The sequence below is a fragment of the Camelus bactrianus genome, chromosome 7 (genome assembly GCF_048773025.1).
Source record: "Camelus bactrianus isolate YW-2024 breed Bactrian camel chromosome 7, ASM4877302v1, whole genome shotgun sequence".
NCBI lineage: Eukaryota > Metazoa > Chordata > Mammalia > Artiodactyla > Camelidae > Camelus > Camelus bactrianus.
This window is the reverse complement of record NC_133545.1, coordinates 41795851-41821963: the sequence shown is the minus strand read 5'-3', so window position 1 is coordinate 41821963 and position 26113 is coordinate 41795851. Positions and strand designations below refer to the sequence as shown.

Sequence of the window (26113 nt, the reverse complement as noted above, 5' to 3'; positions counted from 1 at the left end):
TTCCAATGTCACAGTGTAGGGTGAAAAGAAGGGAGGCAGTTTCATACCCATGTGGTAAATGGGTATGAAAATTGTGACTCTGTCCTGGCAGGAAACATTGTCAGTCTCCATAAGGGAAAGAATCCTGGACAGTCAAATAATTGACTATATACAGTGTAAAATACCCTCAAACTATTTGCAGATTTCATCAAAAGACCAAATGTTTTTTACTTCAGACCAGGAACATGGCCGGAAAAGAAATTAGAGGAAGTAAGCATCCATCCCCTTTTCAGTCTCTGTAATTTCTATAAAGATTTGCACTTTGATTATGCTTACCAGCACCATATGCTGGAGTGAGACTTGAGATCAAAGGCTCCAGCCACAGCACTGGAGCCTTGCTGTAGGAAAGATCAAATGTTTCTGTTGGTAGATTGCTAATGGATCTGTGAGGACACTCCTCCAGCTTCCATGCAGCCCTATTTAATTTCCAAAATATAACTGATGCACTTCAAACTTGAACGCTTTTAGCATCTTTTTCATTGTCTGCTCTGATACATTGTGGGCTGAAAAAAAGAGTGGCTGTTACCACAAAGGTAGTTAGAACTCAAGAATTTTCAAAAGCTAACTAACTTGTCAAGTTTTACAGTGTGTATGATTTTAAAAATTGGGGGAGTGAGGGATGGCTGACCACTGCTTTGGTCAGTGAGAGAACAGATATAGTTTTCATTCTACTTTTCTCTGCAATCAAAATTTTCTATGATGAAAGTTTGTTTTTGCGGTTGAAAAATCTTTGGTAAAAATATACATGATAACATATTGCCTCTTGCTTTCCCCGTTGCCCTGCCGTGTCCTCCTTTCCTTGTTACAAATGGTTTTTCTTACAATCCTTTTTAAAAAATTAGACTTGAAGAAAGAAAAATACCATACATATATGTGTAATCTTAAAAAAAAATGACACAAATGAACTTATTTTCAGAACAGAAAGAGATTCACAAACAGAAAATAAGCTTATGGTTACCAGAGGGGAAAGGGCAGGGGGAGGGATAAATTGAGAGTTCTGGATTTGCAGGTACTAACTACTATATATAAAATAGATTAACAACAAGATCCTACTGTGTAGCACAGGGAACTACATTCAATATCCTATAATAACCTATAATGGAAAAGAATATGAAAAGTAATATATATATGTATATGCGTAACTAAATCAGTACACCAGAACTAGCACATTTTAAGTTGACTATACTTCAATTAAAAATAAAAAAATTAAAAATTAGCCTTGATAATGGAAATAATCTTGGATACGTTCAAACGATTTACTACATGCAGTATAAAGACCCCAAAAGCATTTGCAGGTGTCATCAAAAAGCCAAACATTTGTCATAAGCTGCCCATGTGATATGTATGGGGTGATCAGAAGATGGAGTCCACTTGCTCGGTCTCTGACTGTGAACCATGTGACAGTCTCTCCAACCAGTGGTTCATTTTATCATCAATAAAAAAGGAACAAATTATACTTGCCCAATGTACAAGTTTTGGGAAATAATGTAAAAGTGCTTACAAACTATAAGTGTTAGAAAATAGGATTGTTGCTAACATTTCAACTTCACGTGTGCCTTCTCAGTAAAAATCTGAGGTCCCCCAGGTTAGGACCAAGTCTTATGCACAGTTTTTTGGTGTCCTGTGTACACCCAACAACATCTTTCTTGAATTGTAGGTCTTGAATCAATGTGAGGTTGAGCAGAAAGGCAAAGAGGAGGAAGGCACATTCTGGGGTAACTGGTTCTTCTCCCTTTCCTTGTAGGTTCTGCTTCTGTCTTTTCATTATTTCCTTGTTTTCCTCCAGACTGTCTGGGCCCAGAGCACAAGTCTTCCACACATAGGTTCTCCCCAGACAGCTGTATGAACAGCCCTAGGTTCTGAGCCAGCTCTGTGATGGTTGAGTTCACCCAGTGAACCATTTGGCCGCTCTGGGCATCCTGCTTTATGAAGTGTGGTTGTAATACACCAGTATTTGTCCAGAGGGTTCTTATCAGCAGTAGTGGCCCTGGTGAAGTGAAAAGATGATGAGGGCAAAAAAGGAGGAGATTCTGTGGTCAGGATGGGTCGTATACTAGCTCTTGGTCTTAGAGAGACTCAGTGTACAAGAGCATGTTCAAGGCTTGGAAAAATCCTACAGAAAACAAAGAAAAAGAAAAGAAAGATGGCAGGTAGGACCGTTAATCTAGTTTGAGACACACTGGACTGAAATGATCACAAAGATCCCTTCCAGCTTTAAACATTAAGGAGTCTGTTGCATTTCTTTCATGGAACATTATTCAATATCATTAGAATTGTTAATGATAAAATTCTTTAAATATGGTGCTTTATTTGTTCTTGACTGATCTCAACAACTCATGGTATCCAACTGGTTTTGTATTAATTCACAATGAGCAGGATAATATATACTGAAGTTGTCTGCAGTCTCTCACCCTCTTGGAAAAACTTGTTTTCTTTGCCCCCAGGTTATCAAACTAACAAATTATTAAACGTGTCTTTCTGAGAGGATACAGGTGTTAGAACCCCATAGTTGTAAGCACCATTAGGTATATTGATGATTCTGAGCTAAATAACTGTTGAAACTTCAAAATGATTATTTAGCCACTGTGCTTGCACGGATGGGATGTTTCCTGGGAACCCAGCCATTTGGGAAAAACTCCAATAGTGAAACCCTCAGGGTAATTACCCTAACATCCTTGGGTGTAGGAACCCCATTGATATGAGTCTCATGATTTTCAGAGGTGATGGAATATAAGTACCAGCTTAACTAAAATTCTAGAGTGGTTTTCCATCTGAAACAGGTGGCTACAAACACCTGCCAGAATAATAGCCAATAATGACTAGCATTTACAGAGTGCTTGCCATGTGCCAGCAACAGTTTTAAGTCCTCTCCAGGTATTAAATCATTTAATTCTTCAATAACCCCAGAAGGAAAGTACAGTTATTAGCTTCCTTTTATAGATAATGTAATGGAAGCAAGGAGAGGTTAAATAGCTGGCACAAGATTGCACAGCTAGCAAGTGACAGAGCTGGGACTTGAACTCACATTTTATTCACACTTTTCAAATGAATCTTTGACCACAGTGTCCTTGGCATCACTAGAGTCATTTTCTTGATACATAACATTTTCCAGACTATCATCTACCATTTCATACACATTGTTTGAACTATATCATTTTTTAATATGGTTTTGTCAGTGGAAATTTTCCAAGCCACCAACACCTATTCACATATAATTAGGTCACATGTTTTCTTTAGTCCTACTGCAGGGATATTTTCATGATCTCTGTAATATTACCACTTATAGCATTGCCTCCTCCCCCATCACTATACTTATTTTAAAATGAAGAATAGATGTTTGATATTACAGAAGCAGTATGTGTGCATTGTAGAAAGCCAGAAAATACAGATAAACAACAGTAAGAAAATAAACACCATATTCCCACTGTGGTAGGCTGGATAATGGCCCCTCGAAGATATTTATGTCCCAATCCCCAGACCTTGTGAACATGTTAAGTTACATGGCAAAGGGGAATTAAGGTTGCAGGTCGAGTTACAGTTTCTAGTCAGTTGACCTTGAGATGGGAGAGTATCCTGAATTATGCTGATGGGCCCAGTTATCACCAAGGCCCCCCAAAATGCCAGCGGGATGCAGAAGAGAAGTTCAGGATGACGTAATGTGCTGTTGCTGGCTTTGAAATGGGAAAGGTCCGTGAGCCAGGGAATGTGGGCGGCCTCGAGAAGCTGGATAAGACAAAGAAACAGATTCTCCCCTAGGGCCTCCAGAAAGGAATGCAGCCCTGTCCACACCTTGATTTTAGCTCAGTGCAACCATGCTGCACATCTTACTTACTGAACTATAAGGTAATACATTTTTATTGTTTTAATCCATTACATTTTTGGTAATTTGTGTGGGAGCAAGAGAAGATTAATACACCCACCAACTAAAAACTGTTAAGTGCTAATCTTTATATTTCTGGATCCTTTTATACATTTTTTTTTTTTACTAAAACAAGATCATGCTTTTGTAAACAGCTTGTTTTCCTTTAATAATCTTTCTCTTTCCTTGTCAATAAATTTTCATAGCATCTCATAGCACAATCATATTGAAATTACCCTAAATGTCCTAACTATTCCTCCAAAGCTGGTTTGTCCAAATCAGGATTTCAGTCTGGGCCAAGCATTTTTAATGGTTTGTATGTCCCTTAGGTATTTTAAATCTGTAACAGTCCTTTTTTTTCATCTACTGATTTTCCTTCTCAGTGTTGTCTGATTCCTTCCTCGTGTGGTCACTTGGCTTGCTCCTCTGTCCCCTGAATTTCCTGTAAATTGGAAGTTACATCAAAGAGCTTGGTCAATTCATGTTAATAAATTTTGTCTAGAATACATTGTGGGTGCTGTTGTGTGTTTCATATGGTACTGCATCAGGAGGCGCGTGCCATCTGGTTCCCAGCATTATATACTGAAACTCAGACTGTCCTCTGGTTATGGGATGGCAGCCTAAGCTTGCTGCCAGAGGGATGTTATTCCCCTGTGACCAGAAAGTGTTCTGGGATTTACTCTAACATCATACAGTTGTGCAGTTTCCCCTCAACTATTCGCCTACTGGCCAACTCCATTTGACAATCCTTGCTGAATTAGTGTTCATTGGAAATCGCAAAATGGTGATTTGTCTAATGCTGTCATTTTTCTACATTAATTAGCTGCCATTTCTTAGTGAAGAGATGCTTTCCCTAATCAGCTAGATGTATTTGGTTACCTTGATGAACATTTTGGGCTGGGGAAGCAGAAGTGCTTCTTCCTTTCATTGTCAGTTCTCAAGGGAGGAATTTAATAACAACCTCAATGATGACAACTGATTTTTTTTTTCTGTCTCTTTCCGAGTATCATTATGAGCTCACAGATTTTCGCAAAATCAGGGTATTCCTTTCTACAATTTTTCTGTGTGACCATGTTACCAATTGGATATATGTTTAGGTTTTTCAATTCTAGGGTTTTTTTACTTGTATTTTTTAATAGGTGATGTGTTTATATAATTCAGTGTCAGAATTATCTGGAAAAATGTTCACAGAGAAGTCTTATTTCCACCCATGCTCCCTTCTCTCATTCTACACATATCCGTATTTTATTAGTTTCTTATTTTTATGTCCAGTGTAGTGGGGACCTTTTTCATACATGTGTCTGTGTGTGTGCATGTGTGTGTGGTGTAGATCTGTAGCCTTATTTTAACCCCTCCCCACTTCATACACATACCCTTTGCTTTTTTTTTTTTTTCACTTAATGGTATGTTCTGGAGATCTCGCTGTATCAGTACATACAAACCTTTCTCATTCTTTCTTTAGAACTTCTTAGAACTCCACTGTGTAAGGTACTGCAGTTGATTCAACCAGTTGCCTGTTACTGAACTCTTGCATTCTTTCTAACCTTTTATTATTGCAAACAATGTTGCAGTGCACTGAGCAGATATAAATGCAGACAGATTCCTAGAAGTTGGATTGCTGGGTCAAAGGCTTATTACATCAATAATTCTCTTTATGTTTCTAGATTATCATCCAAGGACTCAATATTCTTAACTATTATGCTAAATTGCTTCTTGATGGTCTTGGTCTCGACACCCACATGAGGGGTGGGGCCTTAAACTAAAACATCTTGACAACACTAAGGTGAGAATATGGAGCAACTAGAACTCTTGTACAATGCTGGGGGAGCATTAAATGATACAGTCATTCTGGGGAACTAACTGTTCAGCAATTTCTTTATTGTTAAACTATGTCTATCCCATAGCCAAGAAATATCACCTCTAAGTATTTACCCAAGAGAAATGAAAATATGTTTTTAAAAAAGAATTTAAGAAGAATATTCATATTAGCCTTATTACTAATAGTCCTGAACTGGAAACAACTCAAATGTCCATCAGCAGTGAAATGGATAAACAAATTGTGGTATATCCATCGAAGTTCACCTGCCCATAAGAAGGAATGACATATATTGATACATGTAATAATGTGGATAAATCCCAAAATAATTCTGCTGAATAAAAGAAGCCAGACACAAAAAGTACATACTGTGATTCCAATTATATGAAGTTCCAAAACAAATAATACTAATTTATGGTAAAAAAAAAAAATACTAATTTATGGTGATTGAAAATCAGCGTGGTGGTTGCCTCTGTGAGTGGTAGGAACCTTGGATAGGATTAAGGTACGAAAGAACTCTCTGGAATGATGGCAATGTTCTGTATTTTGATTGAGATTGATTATATGAGTGTATACAGTGATCAAAAGTCATAACTGAATGCTTAATATCATGTAAATTATTATTATATCATGTAAATTATGCCTTTAATTTTTAAATATTTGGTTATTGGCAAAACTCTTTTAAGAAGTAACAAAGCCTTCTTCCCTCATCACCCCAACTCTGTCTGCTCTCTTATTCTGGATCTCCTAATACTCTTTACCTCTCTGACCCAGTCTTGCACTTGACTACCTATTACTTTTGTGGGTCCAAGTCTTAACTCCCCAGGTAGGTTTTAAGTGTCCTAGAACAGAGTTAGGATCATGCCACCTCAGTACTCTTTACAACAACGGTTGTCAACCTAGGCTGCATATTATTAGACTCGCCTGGTGTCTTCGCTCAGCCTACCATGATAAAATGCCATGGCTGTGTGGCTTACACAACAGAGATTTGTTTTCTCACAGTTCTGGAGGCTGCCAGTCCAATATCAGCATGCCAGCATAGCTGGGTTCTGGGGAGGCCTCGCTTTCAGATGGCTGCCTTCTCACTGTGTCTCACACAACAGAGAGAGAGAGAGAAAACAAGCTCTCTGGTGTCTCTTCTTATAAGGACACTAATGCCACCATGAAGGCCCTACATCATCACTTCATCTAAACCCAATTACCTGCCAAAGGCCCCATCTCCAAACACCATCACATTAGAGGTTAGGGCCTCAACATATGAATTTGAGGAGGACATAGTACTTGGGGAACATTAAAAAAAAATTAGCAGTGCTTGAATCCCATGCCCAGAGATTCTGATTCAGTTGATTTGAAGTGGGACCTGAACATCTCCATTTCTTTTAGGATGGTAGCTCATAACATGCAGCCAGAGTTGAGGACCACTGCTCTATACCTTCCTGTTCAAGGTGAGGTCTTTGGCAGCCTCAGCTTGTTAGAAATGCAGAATGTCTGGTTCCATTCCAGACCTGTGACTCCAACTCTGCACAGTAACAAAATCCCCAGCTGGTGCCTTTTCACCATTAAGTTTGAAAAATGCTAGTCTCCAGCATCCTGCGTAGACTCATATATATGCACCATCAGTCAATTCCTGTTTGAATCAAGTAGATGAGCATTTTGTCAGCAAGCTAAATTTCAGCTTTTTTTTGTTTTGGAAGCCTGTCATGGTATAGATCTTGCCTACAAATAACTGCACCTTAGTGTAAATATTTTATATATCGTCTATATATCATTGTCTATTAACAAACAGAAAAGCAACAAATAGACCCAATGTTCAAAGCAAAATCTTAATGTTTTTGAAAATATGCTACCATCCCAGCAATTCCATCACAATGAATGATTGCTTCCTTAGCTTCTAGTGAGCTTTAAAATTGATCACGAAACAGAATAAGGTACCTGTACTCCAGCTGCAAACAAGGAGCATGAATACTGGTACTTAGGGCAGAGCATGAATACTATGTAACTAATAAATAATTCAGTAAACCAGGGAAAGAAAAAACATGCAAGCTTAGACAAACAGCAGAAAATTCCTAATGCTTAAAATATCCTTAAGGTTGGGAAATGAGAACATTATATATGATGCTATTATGTGGCAGAGAGTGCTAGTTTTCAAAAGATTTGATGACAGTAAGTATGCTTAATACTAAAAACATAGAAAGGAATGCAGTCTTACTTGATGTTTCAGAAGGCAGTTCAAGGTCTTGTCATCCATCAAGATCATCAATGTGGTCTTCAATGGGAATGTGGCTCATGAAAGTACTAAATATGAGATTCCAACTGACAGACTAAAAATGATGAATTTCCACTTTCTGTTTTCACAAGTACCTAATGGATATAGTTCTTTATTTTAAAGAACTATTAAAATGAAAACCTTTATGTTTAAAATACTCTCCTAATTCAGTATAGTATATCCTCAAGAATAAATTTCTGCTTCTGGAAATTGGTCTTCTCTGTCTCATTTTTTTTCTGTCCCTAATTGATAACTTCCTCATTGTTAATAATATGATTAAATAGTTTGCTAATTTGTATCAAAATGACTTTTTGGTTTTGTTCATAGAACCCTTATATTCTGTCCAATAAACTAAAAGCAAAAAGAAAAGGCTCTAATTATATTAAATACACATACATGTATCCACACCTACAAACGCACCTGTAAAAGAAGTAAGCCTCAACGTTTTGTATTTAAATTCCATTTCCCAATGCTTAGGGTTGACAGTCATCTAATGAGTGATTCAATTCAACCCAGCAAGTTTTCATGGGATGCCTATTGTGTGCCCAACAGAAATGCACTTTGAAACTAAAAAATCGTTTACATTGGGTATGCATAAGGAGAATTTATATTTCAGTGTTGCAAATTATTGAATAAAGATCTGGCTCAGTGCAAATCAGTTTAGAAGGGTTTTTTCCCCTTACCTTCCAAACAACCTAGAAGATAATGGCATTTCTCCTTTAAATGTTATACAAGAAAATTTCCCATATATTAATAAAATGATGCACAGATCAAATTGTTAAATTTACTTTTTCCTTTAGCAAAGATTTTTGTTAATTTTAAATGAAAAGTAATAAATACGCTTTTAAAAAATAATTGAAGAATTAGAAAAAGACACCCAAATGGAAAGTAAGTCGCCATCTCTCGGAAGTATTCCAAGCACATGTAAACATACATGCTTCGTATGTAACTTTCTCTTGATGTATTATCTTATTTCCTGCTTTTTCCCGCAGTTGAAAGAGTACCACATACTCTTCTGTACCTTGATATTTTCCACCTTAGTAATTTTGGAGATTTTTCTAGAACAAGTACATGTAGATTAACCTCATTTTCAGTGCTGCATAGTATTCCTGGTATGGATTTAACCATCCTCTCTCTCTATCTATCTATCTATCTATCTATCTGTCTATCTATCTCTAGGCTTTTGATATTATCTACAGTGTCTAATAAATAACATATAACTATGTCTTTGCACATAGATGCTAATAGATCTGCAGACTAGAATCTTGGAAATAAAACTGCTGTGTCCAAGAATATATGCATCTATTATTTTGATATGTAATGCCATACTTCCATTCAAAAAGCTGGAACCAATATGCAGTATCCCCAGAAGGGTCTGAGGGTGCCTGTTTGCCTGAGTGGACACCTGTACATCATTTTAGTAATTCACTCTTTACTATCTTACATTATCAGTGTCTCCCACTCTACTGGATCATTCCAATCAGAATATGAACATGTTATCATTTCTTGCATCTTAAAAGAAAAAAAACTTAAATGAAAAAAAAAACCCATTGATTATTCACCCATTTGTCTGCTTCCCTTTTGCAGCAAAACTACTAGAAAAATGATGTCTACACTTACTATCTCTAATCTTTCTCTTCTCTGTCTTCTGAATCTTCTCCAGTTAGGACTTCCAGCCTCACTGCTTTATCAGAACTACTCTTGGCAGGTCACCAATGACCACTGCTATAGTGATGAATTCCTGGTCTTCATCTTGCTCTGCTTGTCAGCAGTTTTGATAGAGTTGCTTCATCCATTCTTCTTGGACTACCATCTTCTCTTGGCTTCAGTGATGCCATAGTCTCCTCCAACCACACAAGCTGTTCCTTCTCGCTTTTCTTTGTTGGTTTCTTCCCATCTTCATGACATCTTGATGTTGGAGTGGCCCCAGGTTCCAGTCTTTGAATCTCATCCCTGTCAGATTCTGACCACGTCTCCTCACTTCATCCTCCAGTACCTTGGTCCAGGCAGCTGTCATCTCTCACCTGGACTGTTTCAGTAACTTCCCACTTCCATTCTTTCCCACACTGTCTGTTCTCCGTAGAACAACATGGCAGCCAGAGTGATCTTGTTAATAGCTATCAAATCACATCACCCCCTTCTCAAAACTCTTCCATGGCTCGCAGAGTTTAAAGGCAGAATGTACTCTCCCTCACCCCCCTGAGAACCCCCCTCTCTGATCTCATCTCTTATTATTCTGCATCTGTCTCTCTCTGCTCTAGTCCCATTAGCATTTTTGCTATTCTTCTGGTGCCAGTGCAGGCATAGGCTAAGGAATCTAAGGGAAAAAAAGAACAGAATCCAGAAGTGGACTTACCTATATATGTAAATGCTTTCTTTAAAATGGTTGTTTTACTAATTACCACCCCCCCAAAAAAAACTTAAAAAAAGAAATTACAAATAAAATGCTTGTTTTAGCATTTACTGAAAAGAAGGGAAATGATATACTTTCCAATAAATGGTTTTGGGACATTGAGGAATGGAACATAGGCCGATCTAAATCCTGAGCCTCCTAGACAAAACTCCGAGAAGTTGCGTTTCATTTCACCCATGCACCTAGTTAACGCTCAGAAACACACGGTGTTGTTTTGCATCCCATGAATATGTAGGCACATTAGCCTAGTCTCTGGAACAAACAGGTGTGAGGGAGGGTCAGGAGGGTATAAAAGCCCACAAATGTGCTTCTAGGCTACAGTGGAATCCTCGGGGCTCCAGATGGTACCATCCACAGCTGCCTATCTCCTTTGGGGACCTGCTGGGAAGCCGTGGCTGTGTCTGGGAGCACATTGTTTTATCTCCTGCCTTCTCTATGGAGATATAACCATCTCTACGTGTTTCCACATCATTTGCCATTATAACTAGTACATTGAACAAGCAGATCTTAGAGGGTTCAATTGCAAAGCACCTTATTCGTATTTCCCAGTAGCTTCTATAATCCACTCCATGGGCTATTTCTTTACCATCACCTGGATGGAAATTCAGACAGATCCCTGAGTTCTCTGGTTACTCTTAAATAATACAAATGGATCTCTAGTCAGTCACTTTAAATCACACAAAAAAATATTCATTTTAGTAATTAAATTCCATGTAATAATCAAAACGTTGCTTTGCAGATAAATCTTCTTATCCCATAAGCCTGCAGTAGGAGTGGGTTGTGGTCAGCTTTTTCTCTTTTTCCCCTTACAGGGCTTCTATTATTGCTCTATCATGCTAACCACAGTTTCTTGCCATCCCCCAGGATGGAGATTTGGGGAGACAGAATGATAAGAAGAATGAAAAAGGTCTTTCCTGGTTGATATCATCGTGGTCAGTCTTCTTCAGATGTGGCAGATGTTTTACAGTAATCTTTTACTTGGGGGTTCTTAAGAAACCCACCGATAAAAGAAGACACCTTCATTAAAATAGACTTCTCAATTTCAATAAGTGACAGGCTCCTGGACAGGCAGAGCCAAGTGGCAGCCCTTAACAGCCAGATGCAGGGTGAGTGCATTTACTATAAAGGGCAGAGTGTCTGGGGCAACAAGCAGAGTACTTTAGCACTGAAGAATCTTTGATGTTTGTTCATTGTTCATAATGGCCCTAGGACCAAAACAGATGGGCCACTAAGAATCACTTGATTTATGTAACCGAGAAATCTCTAGGTCTAGTGAATAGTAACCTGAGTTGTTCGATGTAGAGTCATAGCTCATCACCCAAGTCTCAGATCTGAATCGGTTCAAAGACACAGAAACCCCTAGATCACTGATTTTGCAACTGTGTCCAAGGAGTAGCGGCAGCAGCTGGGAATTTGTTAGAAATGCAAATTTTCGCACCCTGCCCCAGCCCTCCTGACACAAATACTCTGGAGGTGGGTCCAGGAGTCTTTGTTTTAGCAACACTTCACCTGATTCCTGTGCACGCTGAGGTTTGAGTGCTCTAACCTCACATGAAGGAGAGGCTGGGAAGGCTCAAGAAGGGGCCCTATAAAATTGCTGTGAGTATCCAGCATAAATCTTCCTTTAAGTCTTTCCCAAAAGATCTGCAGCCATTTACGAGGGTAACTATGCACTGCTAAAGGGGGAATATCCGGCCTTTGGGGAACTTCTGGACATTAATTCTGAGCTGATGCTCATCTGTGAAGTCCCAACATGCCTCTGGACCACTGGGAGAGGGGGTCCCTTGTGGTAATCAAGTAATAAATGAAACTTTGGCCTGTGGCTGCCTCACAATGGGTCCACTCACCCACACTACGATTATTTTACCATTCCTGAATAGAGTGGTTATCGGTGTCCTCAGCAATGAAAAGAACCCCCATATTGATTTCCTGACCTGCGTAGTGGGCCTTGTTATGGTAAGCAGGGCCACACAGAAGCTTCCTGCGACTTCCTCTTCCTACATAAGCATGCGCTGAAAGCAATACCATATCCCTGGGGGACTTACAGAGATTAGTATTTCCAGCTAACACTTGAACAATGCAGGGGTTGTCCTACCATATCTTCATCTAACTTATCTGTTTGGCAGGTGCAGAAGGAAAACGGTTATTGGAGGCTGACTGTGGGTTCTTGTAGAATTATTCAGGTGCGGGGCCAGATGTAGTCTCCTTACTGGATAACACAACAGAGCTTCTGGCACTTTGAATGCAGCTATTGGTCTGGCAGAGGCTTTTCTCAATACGCAAAATTGGCAAAGCTCACCAGATGGAGTTTGCTCTCCACTAGCAGGATTGGCAGAACGCCCTCCCAGTCTTACCTCAGGCCTATGCGACTCTTCTGCTCTCTGACAAGCTCTAGTCTGCAGGGGCCTTGATCGTCATGCTATTCCCCAGAATGTCATGCCGATATATGACATTATTGACATGGTGAGCAGGAATTGGCATGCACATGATGCCTTAATAAGACGTATGTGCCAGAGGGCGGGAGAGAAACCCCAAGAAAAATCAAAAGTGTACTACCTCAACGAAGTTTCTAGGGGTCCAGTGGTCTGGGAAATACTAGCATTTCCTCTGCAGTTGAAAGGCAAATTGCTGTGCTTCGTACCGCCCACCCCCAAGAAAAAGCCACAATGTGTCCCACATCTTGCTTTTTGAGATAACATACCCTTTTTGAGTGTATTGTTCAAAGTAACCCACAAGGCTGCCAGTTTTGTGAGGGACCACAGAAAGAAAAGGGTTTCTCAATGTCAGCACTATTGACATTTTGGGGACAAATAATTCTTAGATGTGGGAGATTATTCTGAGAATTGTAGGATGTTTAGCTGCATCCCTGGCCTCGACCCACTAGATTCCAGCAGCATCTGTTGTGATATCCAAAAAAGCTCTACAGACATTGCCAAATATCCTCAGGGGAACAAAACTGCCCCCGTTTGAGAATCACTGGTCTACAGCATGTATAGGTAAGCCTTGAGGTGGGTAAAGCATTGGCTGAGAGCTTGCCTAGAACCTTGTGAGAGACCCTAAGCCAGATCCTTCTAACTAAGCTGCTCCTGGATTCCTGTCTCTCAGAAGCCATGAGAGATAATAAACGCTTGTTGCTAAGTTTGGGGATAATTTGTTATGCAATATTAGATAACTAACACACAGATTTGCCAAGCCATAAGGCTCAGCATGCACAGCAGCAATCCATCATCTCTATGTACCATACACTGGTACATAGTGTGTACCAGATTGGAATCAAGCAGGTTCTGAATATACGAGTAAGGTCCATGAGCAGGCAGCCCAGACCCCCATAGCACCTCCTCTTGCTGCATTGTAATTCTTCCTCAACTCACACTTGTGTCCTTTTGGAATTGACAGCTAAAGGAAGAAAATGTTTGGTCCAGGTTCACAGATGGTCCCTTACAATTTGAAGGCACCAGATGGATGCGGACTACTGAAGCATACTGACAAAATCAGGAATGTGGTAAGTTCTTAAGGCTGAATGCTGAGTGGTTGTTCACTTTGACTGGATGGAGAGATGGCTAGAGGTAGGGGTTTATACCAATTAATGGGTGACTAGTGGTTTGATTGGTATATTGGTGACAAGAGAGTCTGAAGAAGAGGCTTGCCAATGAATCTCTCTCTCTGCTCACCATGGGCATCCACTGATGAGGCTCTCAGCAATCAGTTGGATGGGATGGCCCATTCTGTGGATGTCAATCAGCCCCGTTCCCAGCCATCTCGAGGCTTGCTTGATAGGCTCATGTAGAATGTGGCCATTGTGGCAGGAATGGAAGCTATGCATGGGCTCAACAAGATGGACTTCTTCTCTCCAAGGCTGATCTGGGTACTGTCACTGCTGGATACCTAACCTACTGATAGCAGAAACCAATGTTTAGCCCTGATGTGGCATCATTCTCCCAGAGGGACCAGCCAGCTACCTGGTAGCAAGTTTATTACACTGAATTCTTTCCATTATGGAAAGAATAGTTTTGCAACCTGTAAGACTACTGAAAATTCAGACCCTTTGGAAGTGAAGTTTTAAATCATCCTTCCAGGAGGGAACCCCGAACAACTGAGGTGTTGGTTAAAGGCAAATGGAACTTGGAATAGACATTGGAAGAAACTCATTTACAGTTGTTATTCAATTCTCATTATTATTAATCATCTAGTTTTGTTACCAGTTACCAAAATAAGAACTGTAGCAACTCTGTGTATTTTCTTCTTTGCTTGTTATGTTGTTGGTGGTTAACTTTACAATTTAGTCTTTAGGTTACAGAATATCCAAGGTGCTATGGTGACTAAATGAAAAGAGATTGACATTACCCAGTGGTGAATACAGTGGGTGAGGCTGCCTCCTCAGAATGGTCCTACTCTGTGTTCCCCGCTTTTGGGGACAGAGTGAGCCTGCACTCATTTATATGAGAAATATTGTTGCATTCTGTTAGGTGGAAGTATGATGTTGGACAGAAACAGTGTGGACTGAATGATACATCTGGGTCTGAGTAGCAAAAGACTGGATGTACCAGATTGTGTCTCTTGGCTGTTAGGTCCAAATTCATCCTTCTAGACGCTCTCCGTCCCCTTTTCCAGACTCACTCATCCAGCCAATTTCATGTTAGTTTCTTCCAATGGAAGGCATAGGTGGTAGGTTCCAGTGTGGAAGGAAGAGATGAATCACTTCCCGTGCTACTGGCAGCAGCAGAAACATGTACCTGGGCTTGACGGCTGTGTTACAGGCTCCAGAAGCCTGAGAGTGGTTTCAGCAACAGCAGCAGTGAGCATCCATTCACAGGATCCTGCCAAGGGACAGTGGCAGCTTCTAGTTTTTAGACAACAGCCGCCTTCTTTCTCTGCTCCTCAGCCCTTCCAGCAGTTTTTAACCAATTCTACATTGCACCCTTCCCTGCTTGAAATAAATAGTGGTTTCTACTCTCCTGTTTGGACACTGAGTGATACAGAGACATTTCTGTACCAGCACAAAGTGAGCTTCCTTATTCTCTAGTTTAAAAAAAAAATGAATACATCATATTTATATAAGACCCAGATAATGGCTATTTGAGTTGCTTTCAATCTTCTCTTTTAATCAGTAAAGGTAATATGGACATTTCTATTTTAGGAAAGTATTGTCAAGGCGTATATTTGGCAAAGTTTGTCTCTTCCTCAATTTGGAAGTTCTCATGCAGGGATCTTTAGTAGCACCTCTTCCCTCTATGATAAATGTCATCTGAATGTGTCATTTGATTGGCAGTCAGGGAAGAGTCCTACATTCCTTTATGGGAATAAGGCTCAGATTTTCTTTTGAGGAACAAGCTGATGACACAGCCAATGACACTCCATAGTGTAGTGGCTCAAATCGAGGTCCAGTTGATTGTATTGTTGGTCTTATTCCAAATCCCTTTCATGGAGGCGGTGCTCCTTAGAAAGCATTTTCCCTTAATTATGAAACATTTTAATTGATTTGTGGGCAGAGCTCTTATTCAGCCTGTGCAGCCAGTCCCCTTGGTCTACCTTGGGGCTGGAAGGCTGCCCGGCCCAGCACAATGCCCTCTGCCCCTGAGGCGGCCTCAGGCCCGGTCTCCGCCATCTGATATTCTGCTTCCGCTGGACTAAAGAATGAAGGCCTCTTTAGCTCTTTGCTAACACCAGCCTTCCATTCTGTTTTCTGATCATATCTTCTTTAATTAATTAAACAGCACTTTTGCTATCTTCTCATCTTTTAGGTATTCAGATTGTTCTGGCGTTCTACTTCCAGCTCATAGACTTGTTTGAATTCTCTAAAATGGGGAAGGCTGGGTCCTGTTTACAGTTGCCATGCCAACTCCCAATCAGCCTTTTCCTTGGAGGATTTTTCCTTAGCTGCTCTGCACTTTCACAGCAACTCACAGTGACAGGAATCCTCAAACATTCACAAGCAACTTGGCCAGTAGGGATATGGGGCTGCAGTTCCTAAGATGGATATCCAGCCTTTTTCCACGTGGATTCCATGTTTATAATCTTCAGCATAATCCCTTTAAAGTGCGAAACCTTGGCAAGTCCAAGCTGCTAGGGTGTGAAAATTCTAATTAAAGGCAAAAACTAAAGCTGCTTTTGGTGTAAGGCTATCGTACTATCAACCTCATTGTCAGTCACATGAACAAAATACATTTCTAATAAGCCAGCTAATGCAGTAAGAAATCAATAGCCAAATCCACTTAACTTTCAGAAGCTTAAAAGCTGTTAAGTCACATTCGCTGTTTGTGGGGCTGAATCCTAGAAGATATGCATGAATTATTGTTCCAAAGAGTGAAAAAGAAAATGAGAAGACATGAAAAGGAAAATTTTTTATTTTTTGTTTTTCAGCAATAGTCACACAGAACAATTATTTATGATCACATCTACTACAGTTAACAGAATAGTTTATACTGAACACGTAATAGATTAAACAGCAGTTTTCTGAGATAAATGGTCCATTGATGTGCTCACTTTCCAGATAGCCACATTCACAGGTTAAGTCCACAACTGGATCCCATCCACATTTCATGGTAATTGGTTTTAAAACTATCGAAACAGGAGGAACATGGAAATTCCATCCCCAAATCCTCCAGGGCGCACTGGAGATCTCTTAAGGCATATGCTTTTCTTTTCACTGACTTCCACATCAAATTGTGAAGCAGAGCAAGGCACTGTTAGAAGCACCAGGCCTGACATCATCACGAATTGGTTTTACCTCTTGCTGGTACATATTCCCTGTGCTCAGGTTCAAAGAAACCCCAGAAAACTCTCAGGTTTCCATCTGAATTTCAGTTGAAGGATTCAGTTCTGCCTCTTTCATCCCAGCCCAGTTTTACTGCTGGGAGCACCACTGATTTTCTCTTTAGCTGTCAGCAAATTTGGAACAGACTTTTCTCTCTGGGAAAAGATTCTACAAGCAGTCTGGATTTTAGTTTATAATTTCATTATAAATAAGGGAGACTTTTAGAAAGTCACTTAAGAATCACTGCAAAGCTTCATCTGGGATTTGGCCAACAGTTTTTAGAGTTCTATTAAATCAGCTTTTTTTTTTTAACAGTAAAAAGCAGAGGTGGAAATTGTGTGTTTTCTTACATCCTCAACCACTGAATCAAACAGCTAAGAATGATTAAAAATAAAACAATATGGGGCATTTTCAGAGTTATATGTGCTACATTTGTTTACCCAAAGATGAAGAGAACTGAGAAAGTCTCATTGTAGCATATGTAATGTGAAGTGTATCCCTTCTGCCTGAGTCCAGAATCTTGTTAGGCATAGCACAGGGCGGGCAATCTGTTCGTTACTGCCAGCAGGGTTTAGCCTGTAAGTGGCACAGGAGTGCTGCCATGACGCAGAATGGAGTTTGTATTTGTAATGGAAGAAAGGGTTGACTTCCTAAATACCTAGTGGTAGCTTGCAGATTTAAGGTAAGTAAGATAAGAATCTATTTTAAGAGTCTAGTTGCTTCCTTAGAGTAAAACTAGATCATAATTTTCCTTCTTAACCCCAAGATAGATAAACACTTCATTTCACACAGAACACCACGAAATTCCAAAGATGGCTAGACTTCCAGTTTCCCATTAGAAAATGCCTCAGTTCATTCAAATAAATATTAATGAACACTTGTGAGTGCCGGGTACTCTGCCAGAAGCTATGAATAAAGGGTCCAGCACAATAGGCTGAAGCCCCCAACTTTATAGATCTCATGCAGCTTCTTGTAGGGGCTTCTAGAGTGAATTAAAACGTTAACAGAGTTATGCTGAGAAAACTAGTGTTCTTCACCAAATGGGTGAAGGCACAAATGTGGTAAGAGCCATAAATTTAAAAATACTACACAAAGAACTTCTGCGACCTACTTTTCCTTTATGCAATACCAAGATCCCCTAATTTCTTCACTATTGTGCTGATCATCACGAACAGAACTTTTATATTCATTTGTCCCGTGGAAACGGTTGTTTTCCGGAAACGGTCTTGCCAAAGGAAAAAAAAAATCTCTTTTCTGGGGAGATTCAGATGTGGAGCTGTAAATGATTCTGGCAGGATGCGTGCTGAAGGGAGAGGATATTAGCAATTGGAAAATGGCTTTGTTGCCAGGGGCTACATATGATGGCATTAGAAGCCACATGATAGAATTAGACTGAGGATACGTGCAGGTCTGGTTAAGCTCAAAGCGTCTAACAACCCACCAGGAACTGACAGTGGACAGCCTTAGAGCAGCTGACTGTACCTTTTATTACCTCTGGGACGGGAGTCTTATTCTGAAATCCAGAGTTTGGGAGAGTGACATGACTAAAATCCTAGATGCTTTGCTCTGTTTCGTCCACCCCGCTCCTCAGTCTTGGTACCCAATCCCATCTTACTGTGCCTCCTCCTCATTTGGAAGAACTCCAGTGGGGGAACCTCCCCTTTGCTCTAGGGAAGGAGGAAGGAAATGGGAAAGGAGAGAAGCGGGGGGAAGAGAAAGAGGAAGAAAGGAAGCACTTCTCTGATTCTTCAAGTGCCTTGCAGGTTTTGGACGGCTGGCTGACACACCTGCTCAGCTGGTCACCTGGGCTCCCTCCTCCATCTGGCTTTCACCCCCTCGGCCAAACTGAGGGCTGTTTGTTGGTGGTTGTGATTTTTCTTTCCTTAAATTTCTCATTAATTTTGTCCTGCCTTAGTTTTGTTTTTCTTTCAGTAATGCAAGTCTTAAATAAATTAACTTGTTGCTCATGGGCAAAAAAGTAGCTTCTATAACCAGCCAGCACCATCTTTAGGCTGTAGCAATGATGGTTCACCTGTAAAATCTGCATTTACTCCAAAAACACTTAGTGGGGTCTTCCCTTTTGGCCATGAACACACCAATTATATTTCTCCGGGGCTAAGAGGACACCCGGGCACAGGCCCTACAGAGCCCCAAAGAGCCATCCCCAGAGCAGATGGGAGGGTAGGAGGCTCATCAGAGAAGAGCTTAGGTTTGCTGCCTGATTTCTATCAAGTCCTTTCTGATTTTTTTTTAAAACCCAGCCACATGTTTATTTTCATAGTTGAAGAGTTTATAATCCTGGACATTGAAAATAAACATGTTTTCTGTTTTCTAACGTATAGTTGTTCTCTTAGGTGGCTTGCCTTTGTTTGAGCTACATTTTTCTTGTGTTACAAAATGGTCTGGCTCTTGTGGGAGCCCTCAAGTTGTAGACACTGAATCAAGCTGAGTCATTCATCCGGAGAGAGAGTTAGGAACAGGTAGGGGCAGTTACTAGAGGTAAAAGCAGAGACCTATGAGGAGCAAAGTGACTCTCTAGGAAATGTTCTAATGCCTCAAGGCCAAATGGAAGGGGAGGAATTCACAGGCACCATCTTGCTAATGACCATGGCCCGTGAAGCCAGGCATTCCCTGTGTCAGAGAGCCCCGGGCATCCTGCAGCTGGGGGTCTGCACAGGCCATGTGGGCCGGCACACTATCACTCTGCCTCAGTCCACAGGTTTGGTGGCCCATGAATCCCCCTCCTTCTAAAGTTCAGTGGCTGCTGAGCACCTCCTGTGGCCCTTAAAGAGTCAGTCACCTTGTGACCACATTGTCTAACTTTCTGAACCCAGTTAGACCCTTAAGTACCACTGAAGTATCTTAAGTGAGTTAAAGGGTGTTATTAAAAATTGCAGTTGGATTAACTGAAGAAAACAGGACAAATGTGAAAAGGTAGGATCTACAAATCGTAAAAGACTAGAAGGACTAGTATCAAAAGTTTAAACGTGGTTATATCTGGGTTATGAGCTTATGGATGATTTTTATGTCCTGTGTATTTATTCTTGTTTTTATGTGTTATCTGTGACTCCTCGATGTGGCATAAACAGCGATGCTTGATGCTTGGGCCCCCGTGTATTCAGTCAGCATTTCCTGAGCGCATACTGTGTGTTTGGCACCCTGTGGGGGAAGCACAGCTGAGCAAGCCCCAGGCCTTTACCTTGGTCTGCCATCTCCCGTGCCTCAGATGGTACTGGCCCCTCCTCCTGGATCAGATCCTGAGCCTTTATTCCTTTGAGGAGCCTGCACCCCTCGCTGGTTTTGCAGTGTTAGTTGTGTGCTCTCTTGAATATGAGTGAGACTCCCTCCTGCCCTTCCTTCAGGCCCTGCTCGGAGGTCAGCTCGTGAGGGGGACCTTTCCCGCCTCCCCCCCATGTAAGCATGTCCTCACCTCCTGCCACGCTTGGTTCCCCCTAGTGCTTTGATTTTCTTTGTGGCATTTGTTGACATGTATCTCTATAGGTATGTGTGCATTTGTACTGACCTCCCACCAAAATGTAATGCCTTTGAGGAGAGGTCTTCTGGCCTTGCTCATTGCTCTGTCTCTGTCCATCTAGAACAGTGCCTGTCAGTAAATATTGTTGAATTGACGTCAGGTCATCTTCCTCAAGGGAGAAGTTGTGATATGTGTATTTAAATGTACCAAGAATGAATATCAACTGACAAATTCAGCTGATAAGAAAGGTGGTCTCTCAGTTTTCTACAATAATTTTAGAATTCTGCACCCTTATCCTGCTGGGCCAGTAGGAAATTTCATCTCAGTTATTGCTCTGCTCCTTTCCCCCACCCATCCCTGGGGCCTGGTGGGGGAAGTTGTGTTAAGGTTTCAGGAGTCTTATGCAGGGACAAGGGCTTTGGGGAATGTTCCTCTGCTAATCAGCTCCTCATATTGTCTGTCCCCACGGTCCCTTCACACCTGGTGGCCACCTGCTGCTTCTGGGCAAGACTGAAAATGTCATTGCCTGTGGCATCAGCCCCCAGATGCTTCACCCAGAAGGTCCTCCTCTCCGGGGTATTGCCCCAGTATAACCCCAATATGGGTTCTGCCAGGAAGCAGAACCCGCAAAACTTGCTTCTGCCCCTAATTGGGTGAATTTCCTTTTAGTCTGGTGTCTCTCCCTTGTTTTTCAAGCCATGAACCTTTTCTCAAACTCTATCCTCCCCTTGGGCCTCTGGCTGTTAGAAGGCAAAAGCCAGGATCTGCTTCTCATTCCTCCCCTTACCTCCCTGAAGCAAGGGAAGTGGAGTCTGCTGCCTGTTCAAATGGGGAGGAAAAAGGGAAACTTCAAACAACTCTGACACAAGACAGAAATATGTGTTAACTGGAGGGAGACAGATAATGCAGAGAAGACAGTGATTCTCTTGAGGCGGAGGTGGGAAGAGAGAAACCAAGGTAAGAGGAAGGTTTGAAGCATTTTGCACTTTTGAGTGAGCCTGGAAGGCTGGGGGTATTTTATTTCATAGAGTTTGATGGATAGAAAGAGATCCATGAGCAAAGAGAAGATAGAGATGGTGTATAGGTGAGGGCTGATAACCTCATCCGATTGGCTGTATTTGAGCAGCGGGAAAAGACAACCCCAAAGGTAGGTGGAATCCGTTTGTGACTGGCCTTCAAAGCCAGGGTGTTTTGACACAAACTTAAAAGTACTCGGCAGCCCTTGGGACATAGAATAAGTAGACAGATTAGAGTTGTGTGTAAGGAAGCAAAACTACATGGAGTTTGGTTTACTTAAGAAGCCAAGAGTATACAAATACACTAACTACTATATATAAAATAGATGAACAAGTTTATACTGCATAGCACAGGGAACTATATTCAGTATCTTGTAGTTACCTATAATGAAAAAGAATGTGCAAATGAATATATGTATGTATATGTATGACTGAAGCATGCTGTACACCAGAAACTGACACATAGTAAACTGACTATACGCCAAAAAAAAAAAAAAAGTCAAAAGAGAATTACATTTTTAAATACATAAGAAGCTAGAACTGTTAAAGACCTGTTCTTAGGTTCTAGCCGAACGAATGTTAAGATTTTTCAGGGGCAGAAGGAGCTCTTTTGAGGGAGCCATGTCTTGCTAGAGGTCCCTTTTCCCTGTCCATGGCCCTACCCCAGCAAATATATGCTGGTGAAATTTCACCCTGAACAAACTGCCTCACTGACTGAACTAAATCCCTCTCCACTATTCCGCCCAACCTGCCTAAGATCAGCTTCAATCTTCCAGTGCAGCACCACTCCGAGCCTTTTTTTTGTGTGTGTGATAGAATCAACATATTTTCCACTTTTGTTTATTTTCATCCCAAAGCCTTTAGCATTTCCCTCCAATGAGTCACACTATTGGACTATTTCAAAATGACCTCCTTACAGGATGTTTTTCTTCCCAGGGGAGATGGGAAATTGGTAAAAGGCAGGCCTGTCCCAATATGTCACTGTACAGTGTGTGTGGATTTTAATAAAGAAATGCCATCTCACATGCCGCCAAAGCCACTTGACGGAAGGACCTACAAGGAGACAGCCTGCTGGGTCTTTCCCTGACTGCAGAGACAAGATGGGAAAATGAAAGCACGGTTGTCAGAGGTGGATTCAAATCAGTTGAATATGGGAATCAGTCCTGCTTTTCCCGTTACATTAGTTTAGAGTAGCCCTTTGAGGATTCAGATTTTGCAGTGAAATAATGGAACTAGCAGAGGTGGGAGGATCAAAGTGAGAGGAGAAAAGGCAGACACGGGGCTCTCAGAGCCTCACGTCCCTGGCACACAGGTGCGCATGCTTTAAGTCTTGGTCGGTACTACTGTTTGCCTCTGGAAAGTCTCCAGCCTTCCTCCTACCTACCCCGCAGTTTGGAAAACTTCTCCCCAGGAGTCATTCATCACTCTGTAGTCTCTGCTCTCAAAGCACTTTGTACCGTCCTCCACGAAAGCACTTAGCGCTCTGGGACTGTAATTATTTGTGCAGTGGTCCCTCACCTTCCCCCAGAGGGTCTCGGGCAGGGGAGTGGGCCAAAATTGTCTCTGTATCTTTAACACCCAGAAGACGTCCTGTCACAGGGGAGGTTTACTGTGGCACGTCCTGTGATGGTAGCCATGACTGGGCCAGAGATCCACAGGGGTTTCTGTTCATTGTGCTGATGTGAGTATCCAGGTTTTCCTGTTCTCTTCATGCAGCATTCCCTCCTCCACCTCCTCAATTGTCTTGGACACTTACTTCTTCTCCACTTTGATTCATGTAAGAAAATGTAAAGTATCAGCAAAATTTTCTAGATGTACACATGAGTTTTGATTATAAATATTCAACGAGAAATTAGAAAAATTACTGATCTCTAATCCCACTGTATGTCAAAATGTAGAGGCTAGCTTTAATCTTTCTACTGAGCTTTGACTTCTGCATATGGTGGACATTTTTTGGCTCCTCATTGCCTGGCATCCAGGCTTTCTTTTTTTCTAGTAACCACACGCTGTTTGTTTTGGGGTTTTTTTGTTTGTTTGTTTTGGTGGGGAAGGTAATTGTCTCCCCTAATGGAGTGTAATCTTGCTGGTACTGAATTCAAGGCAGCCCACCCTCCCTTCGTCTGGGATGAGTTATCAGTGGTCACCACTGGCTATGGTGTGGGATTGGGGAGGGGATGTTTTTTACTTAACTTTTGCAATGAACAATTTGCAAATTAATGACTTCAGAAAAAGATTAATATGGACCCAAAAGATCTGGCTAGATGCAACGAATTTTCCTGTTAAGTCCTTCTGAACAGCAACCACAAACCTGGCCTCTTCTACTCAGTTGCAGAGCCCGGGGGAATACGGACAGCCCACATCACAGTCCTGAAGTTGCCAAAAACCCCTTTAAAATGATTGAACAGATGTCTTTCCTGGGAGTCAAGCAGATATAAATCACAATGGCCTGCTTTCAGTTCTTAACTTGGTGTCTTAGAGGCAACAAAATCAATCACTCTCAGGTTTGTTTTCTGAACATTTTTTAGAATCTTCTGAATTATAATAGCAATAACCATTACAGTATGCAAGAAAAAGTAAACATGTCTGTGCAGGTAGCTGTATTTTATTCCAAGGTACAGACTTCCTGTGTGATGGTGGAGTTGAACTGGCCTCCATCACTCATCTTTGCAGCTAGTCCCAGCTCCCTGGACCAGAGAGGGACCCCTCACAGGCTCAGCATGAAGAATCAAATGGTTTCTGAGCTTAGAAATAGGGGCTTAAATGGCATGAAGATCGACGTAGCCATGGCCCTTATGTCCTCAGCAGTAAGAGGAGGGGTATTGTCATTCACAAGAAGAAAGGAAGGGAATGCCAGGCTTTCCGAAATAAATCAAGGCTAAAGTCAAGCAGCTTGTCCCAGGATCTATCCTTGGTTTCTGGCCTCCTCTATCTTGTCTTTAGTGGCATGAGAAAAGATGGCTGAAGAACTTCACATAAATAAATAATTCAATGAAAGCTCTTAGTACTTTCCAGAGAATCACAATTCAAATTTACACTAGTTCCTCTTGGGTGGAGCAGATACCACATCTAGTTTCCAAGAATCTGGTTTATATAACATTCAAAATAAAGCATAAAAAATTATTTTATTTTTTATTTTTTTTTAAATTGAAGCATAGCTGATTGACAATGTTGTGTTAGTTTCTAGTGTGCAGCACAGTGATTCAGTTATTATATATATTCTTTTTCATTATAGGTTATTACAAGATATTGAATATAGTTCCCTGTGCTGTACAGTTAAAGCGCATTTTTAATGCTGGTACACACCCCATCCCCAGATGAGGTCACCTGATACTTACCTGGTGATGTCATCAGGTGAGAAAGAGCTTCAGGATCAGGAGGCATTCTCTTCCTCCTCCGTGGAAAGATGATGGGGTTTAAGGAGAGACACTTGGGTCTGAATCTGGACTGGCTCTGCCACTGGCTGTGGAAACTTCAGCAAGTCTCTATGTATTGATGAAGTTCCACGACTTCCTCTGTGAAATGGGAAAACCATCTACCTGGTAATGTCTTGGTGCATTTTAGGGGCTTAAAAAGGATAGCTGTTATTATTACTTCTTGATTTCACAGAATTAGGTATCTACAGCTGAAATGAACCCGCAGGGAAGGCCTATCTCGCTGTGTGGGAACGACCTCTCAGAGGTCAGAGCTGGGCCTTCCAGATGTACTCCGGGGGCCTCCGGATAGACTCCGTTACAACACAAGTGCTTTTCTTCCTCTTTACAGTTGCAACCCAAGGCTTAAATCAGCTCACTCCCCACCTCCCCACACAGTGCAGCGACAGCCTTCAGCAAGCCTCCCCCTGCCCTACTTTCTGCATAGTCGGGGTGGGGAGGGCAGGGCTAACATTGCTCCTAGTTCCAGATTCTGCAGAATTCTAAATTTCCCTGGTCTCAGCCAACGTGTGGCCAGTCTCCCTCATTTACCTCTGCAAGCCCCCCCTTTTCTCAAACTTTTGCACCATCTCCTCTCCACTGTCAGGCTGTCCAGGGAACCCAGACATTCTTCTTCCACTAAGCAGATTTAGTCCATGGGGCCTTTCCACTGGGCTTTGCTTCCATAGCAAAATGACCTAAAGGACAGTTCTTTCTCTGAGATTCTGGTGCTGTGTCTTTCCTCTGGACCGAGAGAGGGCACCTTAATGGACCTTAATGAGAGCATCTCATGGAGGGTGTGTACCCTCCATGAAGAGTGTCTACCCAAAGGACTCTTTCCAGTTAAATACAAAAAACTCGCTTTTCTTTTGTCTCTGAACTACCCTTCCCTGCCTTCTTTTAAAGTAAAATACCTACCAGATTCAGTCTCCACAGGACTGTCTCCTCAACGGACTTGGCTAGGGCTGCTCTGGGAAGGCCTGGAAAGTTGTCCCCGACACGCTTCACTGGCCTAGTGCCGGGGGCAGGGAGATGATAAGAATGACAACCTCCACCACTTCTAGT

The 26113-nt window shown here is 41.5% G+C and overlaps 1 long non-coding RNA gene across 9 annotated transcripts in view; it reads left to right on the top strand.

The window, feature by feature from the left end:
• LOC105082015 (uncharacterized) overlaps positions 1-26113 on the top strand; it is a 37946-nt gene that overhangs the window by 10159 nt on the left and 1674 nt on the right. For 5 of the 9 annotated variants that reach the window (XR_012508135.1, XR_012508141.1, XR_012508134.1 and 2 more), the window contains exons 2-3: positions 11258-11499; positions 13790-13895. This is a non-coding gene — a long non-coding RNA (uncharacterized LOC105082015). Of the gene's footprint in view, positions 1-5562; positions 5682-11257; positions 11500-13789; positions 13896-26113 lie in introns of all 9 variants that reach the window. The other 4 variants (XR_012508137.1, XR_012508139.1, XR_012508136.1 and 1 more) reach the window with 1 other exon arrangement.